We start from the raw sequence: 6975 nt of genomic DNA, 5'->3' as shown, positions 1-6975 counted from the left end.
TTTGGCTTTGGTGGTTGGGGCATAAATTTGAATAATAGTTGTATTAATGCGTCTTCCTTGTAGGCTTATGGATATTATCCTATCACTGACAGCATTGTACTTCAGGACAGATCTTGAAACATCCTTTGTGATGATGAATGCCATGCCATTCCTCTTGAAACTGTCATTCCCGGCATAGTAGATCACATGGTTGTCTGATTCAAAATGGCCAAAACCAGTCCATTTCAGCCCACTAAAGCTGAGGATATCAATTTTTATGTGTTCCATTTCATTTTTGACAACTTCCAATTTTCTTAGATTCATACTTTGTACATTCCATGTTCCAATGATTAATGGATGTCTGCAGCTGTTTCTCTTCAATTTAAGTGGTGCCACATCAGCAAATGGAAGTCTCGAAAGCTTTACCTTATCCATAGGAGTAAGCCTGGGTTTACTCAGATGATGCAGCTCTTTCCCAGCCCTATTTTGTGAGCCTTCTAACCTAACCAGACTATTCATAAAGTTGCACGGTAATGTATCAAACAGTGTTTCTTTGCTATTTATAAGGTTTTCCCTGGCCAATTGTTTGAGAAGTGGATGGCCTCTTCCTTCTTCCTAGCCTGTCTCCGTCTGTAAGCTGGGATGATACCTGAGCACCATGTGCATCCCTCTAGGTTAGAAACACCAGTGGCTCAGCCTCAAAACTCACATCAACACGTCACCATGGTAGGACAAACCGACAGACAAGTTTGCCTCCCTGTTGGAAACCTCTCGTACCACCCTTACCTGGGTCCCTGCGGCTGACTTCTCCTCTGTCCAGATTCCTAGGCCTTTTAATCCCCTTTCTCCTGTTCTCTTACCTTGCTGCTTTGGGCGTGCCTGAGTTCCTCTCCTCACCTGGATCCCTGCGGCTAACTCCTTAAGATAGAAATAACTCTGTCTAGCTCAAAATGGAATTCCTAGCATTTAGCTCTTGGCCTGTCACATAGTTGCCATTTGTGGAATGAATGAGTGGGAATGACATAATTTGGACTGAGATTTGGAAGATAACCCAGAAGACCTTGTACACAGATTGAAGGTAAATTAGTGCGTGGTAAGAGTGTGTGCATGTGTGAGCACACATTTGCACACATGTGCACAGTGATGGGAGGGTGGGAGTTTGTGACAGACAGAGATATAGTATTAAATTTCTAATTTTCAGTATTTACTTCTACTTTTGTGCATGTGTAAATTAAACATACATTAGTGATTGTGTGTGCATCTTTATTTCTTTTACTATGGGATTTGCGGGAATACCACTGATATGTAGATAGTTTTTTAGAAGGACATTTGTTTCAAGGAGAGATTTCTTTTAGTACAGCTTTAAGTAATATATCTTCCAGAGCCCATATTTGAAAGACACAAGTCAAAAAGATCACATTGGCAGAAATCATCTATAGTTAGCAGAGGTGAACAAAATTTCTCTAGTAGAGGGTGCTAAAATATAAATTTGTTTCCACAAAGCTTAGGAAAAGTTTAGTTGAATGATAGATTTGTCCATCCAGTTTGTTTTTTTTTTTGATCTACCCTCTAGTTAGTGGTTTATACTCCTTTTCCCTCCCACACCTGGTAGCCATCAAAGAATATTTCTTTTTGTGTGAAAACTTTTTCTTGACTTTTTAGAGTAGTGGTCTCATATAATATTTGTCTTTTGTGATTGACTAACTTCATTTAATATAATGGCTTCTAAGTTCATCGATGTTATGATATGTTTCACAGATTCATCATTGTTCTTTAATGTTCAGTAGTATTCCATTATATGTAGGTACCATAGTTTGTTGATACATTCCTCCACTGATGGGCATTTAAGTTGTTTATATCCTTTTGCTATTGTGAATAGTGATGCGATGAACATGGGCGTGCATATTATCTGTTCATGTCATGGCTCTTGTTTCTCTAAGATATATACCTAGTATTTGCTGATGGGGCCTGACTAAATTAGAAGAAACAGCTGCAGTCATTCATTGCTAATCAAAACATGGAATAGAGGAATTACAAATCTAGGAAAATTGGAAGTTGTCAAAAATGAAATGGAACACATAAAGATTGATATCCTAGGCATTAAGGAGCTGAAATTGACTAGTATTGGCCATTTTTAATGAGACAATTATATTATCTAGTATGTCAGGAATAACAAATTAAGAAGGAATTTTTGACAACTTTCAATTTTTGCATTCATCATCAGAAAGAACATTTCAAGATCTATCCTGAAGTACAGTGCTGGCAGTGATAGGATAATATCCATATGCTTACAAGGAAGACCAATTAAACAACTGTTATTCAAATTTACACATCAACCACTAAAGCCAAACATGAAAAAATTTATTTTTACCATCTAAATATCCATCATTAGATAGATTGGTGAACCAAATGTGGTACACATACACAAATGGAATACTACTCAGCCAGTAGGAGAGATGAATCTTGATATAATCTATGTTATGCACGGAGCTTGAAGATATTGTGCTGAGTGAAATAAGTCAATCACAAAAGGACAAATATTAATAGACCCTGGACAAGTAAAGCACTTCTAAAGAAGAACAATGTAGGAGGCTTCACACTCCCCAACATCAATACCTACTATACAGCATGTAGTTAAACAGCCAGATACTGGACAATGATAGACACAAAGACCAATGGAACAGAATTGAGAACGCAGAAATAAATTCATCCACTCAAGGACAGTTGATCTTTGACAAAGGGCCAAAACTCATTAAATGGGGAAGAAATGGTCTCTTTAATAAATGGTACTAGCAAAACTGGATATCCATTTGCAGAAAAATGAAAATAGATCCATATTTCACACCATATACAAAAACGAACACAAGTTGTATCAAAGATGGGAATGTAAAACCTAAAAGCATAAAGACCATCAGAGAAAAAAATAGGGACAAACATAGGAGCCCAAAATCAGGGCATAAATGCACTATCAAATATAAGCAAAAATTCACAAACACTAGCAGACAAAATAGATGACTGTGACCTCCTGGAAATTAGACAATTATGCACATCAAATAATTTCACCAAAAGGGTACCCACAGACTGGGAAAAAACTTAACAATGACATATCAGACAAGGGGTTCATCTCTAAAATGTATAGAAAACTTCAACAACTAAACAAGAGAAGGACAAAAAATATAATTAAAAACATGGGCAGAGGGCATGAACAGACACTTCACTGAAGAAGACATTCAGGCAGATGCTCACAATCATGAACCATCAGAGATATGCAAATCAGAACAACAATGAGATATCATCTCACCCTAGCTCTAATAGCAAAGGTCAAAAAACAGAACAACAAATGCTGGTAAAGGTTTGGAGAGACTGGAACCCTCATGCACTGCTATTGGAACTATAAAATGGTACAACCACTGTGGAGGGTGTTATGGCACTTCTTTAAGAAGCTGGAAGTAGAAATATCATATGATCCAGCAATCCTACTACTAGGCATATACTTGAGAGAAATAGGAGCTATGACATGAACAGATATATGCATGCCGATGTTCATCGCCCATAGAATCTTTCAATATTGCAACTTGAGGCTTCATTTTTTTCTTCAGTTCTTTCAGCTTGAGAAATGCCAAGCATGTTCTTCTCTTTTGGTTTTCTAACTCCAGGTCTTTGCACATTTCATTATAACAATTTACCTTGTCTTCTTGAGCAGCTCTTTGAAATCTTCTGTTCAGCTCTTTTATCTTGTCATTTCTTCTATTTGTTTTAGCCACTCTCCATTCAAGGGCAAGTTTCAGAGTCTCTTCTGGCATCCATTTTGGTTTTCTCTTCCTTTCCTATCTTTTTAATGACCTTTTGCTTTCTTCATGGATGATGTTCTTGATGTCATCCCACAATTCCTCTGGTTTTTGGTCATTGGTGTTCAATGCACCAAATCTATCCTTTAGATGGTCTCTAAATTCAGAAGGGATATAATTGTGGCTCTCGTGGACTTGTTTTAATTGTCTTCAACTTAAAGTTGAACTTGCATATGAGCAGCTGATGGTCTGTTCCACAATAAGCTCCTGGCCTTGTTTTGGCTGAAGATATTGAGCTTCTCTATCACCTCTTTCCACAGACATAGTCAATCTGATTCCTGGGTACTCCATCTGGTGAAGTCCATGTGTACAGCCTCCATTTATGTTGCTGAAAAAAAGTATTTACAATGAATAAGTCATTGGTCTTACAAAATTATATCATGCAATCTCCACTGGCATTTCTATCACCAAGGCCATATTTTCCAACTACCAATGATTCTTTGTTTCCAACTTTTGCATTCCAATCACCAGTGATCAACACATCTTGATTGCATGTTTGGTCAATTTGAGGCTGCAGAAGTTAGTAAAAATCTTCAATTTCCTCATCTCTGGCTTTGGTGGGTGGTGTGTAAATTTGAATAATAGAACTATTAACTGGTCCTCCTTGTAGGCATATGGATATTATCCTGTCACTGACAACATTATACTTCAGGACAGATTTTTAAACATTCTGTGTGATGATGAATGTCACAATATTTCTCTTCAATTTGTCATTCCCAGCATAGAAGACCACATGGTTGTCTGATGCAAAATAGCCAAAACCAGTCCATTTCAGCTGACTAATGCTTAGGATATCAATGTTTATGTGTTCCATTTCATTTTTGACAACTTCCAATTTTCCTAGATTCACACTTCGTGCATTCCATGTTCCAAATATTAATGGATGTTTGAGGCTCTTTCCTCTCATTTTAAGTCATGCCACATCAGCAAATGGAGGTCCCAAAAGCCTTATTCCATCCACAGCAAGGTCAGCTCTACTTTGTGGTGACAGCTCTTCCACAGTCATATTTTGAGTGACTTCTGACCTGAGGGACTCATATTTTGGTACTATATCAGACAATATTTCAGGGCTATTCATAAAGTTTTCCAGTAATATATCAGACAGTGTTTCACTGCTATTCATAAGATTTTTACTGGCCAATGAATGATCCAGAAAACATCAAAAGAAAATGGAAAGAATACACACAGTCACTGTATCAAAAAGAATATGATCAAGAACCAATGGTATTGAAGGAAGAAGTTAAAGTTTCACTGACAGAACTGGCAAAGAACAAGGCTCTGGGAATTGTCAGAACACTCATTGAGATGTTTCAACAAACAGGTGCAATGGTGGAGGCACTCACTCCTCTATGCCAAGAAATTTGGAAGACAGCTACTTGACCAACTGACTGGAAGAGATCTATATTTGTACCCATTCCAAAGAAGGTGATCCTACAGAATGTGGAAATTATTGAACAACATCATTAATATCACATGCAAGTAAAATCTTGCTGAAGATAATTCAAAAACAGTTACAGCAGTATATTGACAGGAAACTTCCAGAAATGCAAGCTGGATTCAGTAGAGGATGTGGAATGAGGGATATCATTCCCGATGTCAGATAGATCCTTGCTGAAAGCAAAGAATACCAGAAAGATGTTTACTTGTGTTTTATTGACTATGCAAAAACATTAGACTGTGAGGATCATAACAAATTATGGATAATATTGAGAAGAATGGGAATTCCAGAACACTTAATTGTGCTCATGAGGAACCTGTATATAGACCAGGAGGCTGTCATTGAAACAGAACAAGGGGATGCTGCATTGTTTAAAATCAGGAAGGGAGTGCATCAGGGTTGTACCCTTTCACCATACTCATTCAAACTGTATGCTGAGCAAATAATCTGAGAAGCTGGACTATATGAAGAAAACATGACATCAAGATTGGAGGAAGACTCATTAACAACCTGCAATATGCAGACTACACAACTTTGCTTGCTGAAAGTGAGGATGACTTGAAGCACTTACTGAAGAAGATTGAACACTACAGTCTCTAGTATGGATTACATATCAACATAAAGAAAATGAAAATCCTCACAACTGGGCCAATAAGCAGTATCACAATAAATGGAGAAAAGATTGAAGTTGTTAAAGATTTCATATTACTTTGTTCCACAATCAACACCAATGGAAGCAGCAGTCAAGACATCAGACTACATATTACACTGGGCAAATCTGCTACAAAAGACCTCTTTAAAGTGCTGAAGAGCAAAAATGTCTCTTTGAAGACTAAGGTATGCCTAACCCAAGCCATGGTATTTTCAGTCTCCTCATATGCATGTGAAAGCTGGACAATGAATAAGAAGGACCAAAGAAGAGTTGATGCTTTTGAATTGTTGTGTTGGTGAAGAATACTGAAAGTACCATGGATTGCCAAAAGAATGAACAAATCTGTCCTGGAGGAAGGAAGCGGGAATGCTCCTTGGAAGCAAGAATTGCCAGACTTCATCTCACCTACTTTTGTCATGTTGTCAGAAGGCACCATTTCCTGGAGAAGGATATCATGCTTGGTAAAGTGGAGGGTCAAGGAAAAAGAGGAAGGCCTTCAATAAGATGGATTAACACAGTGGCTGCAACAATGGGCTCAGGTATAGCAGGACTTGTGAGGCTGGCACAGGACCAGGCAGTGTTTCATTCTGTTGTACATAGGGTCATTATGAATTGGAGCCAACTTGACAGCACCTAAGAATGACAACAACAGTGTTCATCGCAGCACTAATCACAATAGCAAAAAGATGGAAATAACCTCAATGCTATCAACAGAGGATGAGATCAACAAACTATGCTACATACACACAATGGAATACTGAGCAATGTTAAAGAACAATGATGAATCAGAAAGATACAGAAGAACTAGAACATCTCATAACATGGATGAACTTAGAGGCCATTATGATGAGTGGTTAGTCAATCACAAATGGACAAATACTGTATGAGACCCCTACTGTAAAAAGTCAAGAAAAGGTTTTTACACAGAAACAAATATTCTTTTTGATGGTTACCAGGGGTGGGTGGAGAAGGGAGGATTAACCACTAATTAGAAGATTGACACATATTAACTTGAATAAAGAGAAAAATAAATAAATAATATCAAGACAACTACTGTA

This window comes from Orycteropus afer, unplaced genomic scaffold (genome assembly GCF_000298275.1).
Source record: "Orycteropus afer afer isolate SDZICR_OR568_19922 unplaced genomic scaffold, OryAfe1.0 scaffold00012, whole genome shotgun sequence".
NCBI lineage: Eukaryota > Metazoa > Chordata > Mammalia > Tubulidentata > Orycteropodidae > Orycteropus > Orycteropus afer.
Note: the sequence above shows the minus strand (reverse complement) of the source record.